Genomic DNA, 2,500 nt, shown 5'->3' with positions numbered 1-2,500 from the left:
TTCATTATGGTGGTGGTTGGTGGGTTGGTGTTGTGGATGAAAATGGTCCTTATCACCAACTTCGGGAACATGTTAAGAGCAGTTTGGTTTATCAAGAGGACATGAAGTGACGGGTTATGGTTGAATTATAGAGTTATGTAACGTAGACTCTGGTATTTGAAATATTTTCTTGGGAAAAGGGAGGTTCCGTTGCTGTCATCAGATTCTGAAAGGGATTCATGTCTCTAAAAAGGTGACGAACCGCTGGTCGAAAGGGTTGATGTAGTGGATATCTCATGCTGTACCCCCCCCCCCCCCCCCCCACCCCGCCAGAAACGTCTGACGGGGCGAATTCCGTATGTTGTGACCCGCCCTACTCTTTCTGAGACGTCTAAGGGTGTGCATGGTGAATTTCGAATGCTGTAACCCACCCCGGGCATTCAGACACCGCCGAGGGATTTTTGAATAGTGAATTTCGAATGATGCGACCCACCCCCACCCCCCACCCGTTCAGACACGTCTAAGGATTTATGCAATAAATTTCGTATGAACGCAGTCCACCTCGCCGCTTCAGCAACCGTCCACGGGCTCTATATTGTGGATTTTTTGCGATATGGATGACGTGGGTGAAGCTTCAACTTTGGAAATGTTTGGAGGCGTTGAGTTTAATTATGTAACGTAAGGTAGGCCTATGTTTGTGTGCAAAACAGAGAGTGGGTTGTATAGCTTGGTGATTAAGGTAAGTTCCTTGTTGCGAGACATTAAGTAGGTCCTCTCCTTTATATCTGTCTCTCTGCATGTCTGTGTAAGCGGTCATGTCTTTCTCTGTCTGTCTGTCTGTCCCTCTGTCTCGCTTTCTGTCTCTCTTTTTCTCTTCCTCCTTTCCTCTCCCTCCCTCCCTCCCTCCCTCCCTCCCTCCCTCCCTCCCTCCCTCCCTCCCTCCCTCCCTCCCTCCCTCCCTCCCTCCCTCCCTCCCTCCCTGCCTGCCTGCCCCACACACATACACCCCCCTCTCCACTCTTACAGCCCCACCCCCGTCACAGTGACACATAAGGTCTGACCGTCAACAGGCATCCATAAGCTAGGTAGTCTTGAGGAGCACCCCGACAGATGCTGTGGCGGTGCTCTGTTGTAGCTCAGGGCTGAGCTGAGAGAAGTCAGGTCGAGTGAAAGTTGTAGTTTTCGGTTGTGATGCGGTTGTGGACTTGGGTTGGACGAGGTAAGTCGGGTTGGGTAGAGTGGGGTTGTGATGTGTTCCGAGCGTGGACTTATTATTATTGTTGTTGTTGTTGTTGTTGTTGTTGTTGTTGTTAATGCTATTAATATTATTATTTTATTATTATTATATTATTATTATTTTTATTATTTTTATTATTATTATTATTATTATTATTATTATTATTATTATTATTATTATTATTATGGTGGTGGTGGTGGTGGTGTTGCTGGATGGAAAATGGACCTTATCACCAAGGGAACATGTTAAGAGCAATTTGTTTATCAAGAGGACATAGAAGGTGACTGGTATGGTTGAATTATATAGTTATGTAACGTAGACTTGGTATTTGAAATATTTTATCTTTATAACTTTGATATTAAAAAGAAAAAAAAACAAACTCTTGAACTCTTTACATTCCTAACTAGAGATAATTGTCTTCAACTCTTCATATTTCGTAGTGTGTTATATTCCCATAAAGTGAACAGTGTGTTATGATGAAATTGCGCAGCGGTGTTACACGGGAGAACAAAGAGGAGAGAGTTAGCTGTACAAAATTAATGAACAGAAGCTTCTTTTTTTAAGGCCAGCGCCTCGCATTCGTCCCTAAATGTAAACCGGGTTGGGGATAATAAACACTTTCTTACAACTTTGCACCAATTAGCTCGTTTGGTGAACGATGGCACCTCCACATCCATTATCTTCCCCTCCCCTCCCCCCCTCCCCCACACGTATTTCTATCGTAAATCGTTCACTGTTATCGATGAGATCGGGTTATCTGGGATCGGAGGCTTTCGCAAGTCAGGCAAGTTGCTATGCTCACGGCGCCTTGCAAGGGGACCACGTCTGTGATTCTGGGTGTGTGTTCGTGGTCAAGGTCTATATGAATACTTATATACTTATATGATATTTATATTGATCTTGGTGGTCGTGACTAGGGAAGGTTGGGGGGGGGGGGTCAGTTGTGGTTGAGTTTTTTTTAAAGGATTTTTTTTTAAATATCCTGATGGTGCGGTTGCGTCGTATGAGGGGGGGGAGGGGGAGGGAAAGGGGAGAGGGAGAGGGAGAGGGAGGGAGGGAGAGGGAGGGGGAGGGGGAGGGGAGGGGGAGGGGGAGGGAGGGAGGGAGGGAGGGAGGGAGGGAGGAGGGAGGGAGGGAGGGAGGGAGGAAGGGAGGGAGGGAGGGAGGGAGGAAGGGAGGGAGGAAGGAAGGGAGGAAGGAAGGAAGGAAGGAAGGAAGGAAGGAAGGAAGGAGGGAGGGAGGGAGGGAGGGAGGGAGGGAGGGAGGGAGGGAGGAAGGAAGGAA

At 47.3% G+C, this 2,500-nt stretch overlaps 1 protein-coding gene across 10 annotated transcripts in view; it reads left to right on the top strand.

Annotated features, from left to right (window-relative positions):
• LOC125047098 (copper-transporting ATPase 2-like) overlaps window positions 1-2,500 on the top strand; it is a 44,118-nt gene that overhangs the window by 18,587 nt on the left and 23,031 nt on the right. Inside the window, exon 1 of one of the 10 annotated variants that reach the window (XM_047645234.1) lies at window positions 1,012-1,064. The exons of 8 other annotated variants lie outside the window; for them this stretch is intronic. The gene's annotated coding sequence lies outside the window, so the exon portion shown is untranslated. Of the gene's footprint in view, window positions 1-1,011; window positions 1,199-2,500 lie in introns of those variants that run through there. One more of the 10 variants, XM_047645228.1, reaches the window with a different exon arrangement.

Source organism: Penaeus chinensis, chromosome 4 (assembly GCF_019202785.1).
Source record: "Penaeus chinensis breed Huanghai No. 1 chromosome 4, ASM1920278v2, whole genome shotgun sequence".
NCBI lineage: Eukaryota > Metazoa > Arthropoda > Malacostraca > Decapoda > Penaeidae > Penaeus > Penaeus chinensis.
The sequence above is the reverse complement of the archived record's forward strand: the minus strand, read 5'-3'. Positions and strand labels throughout refer to the sequence as shown.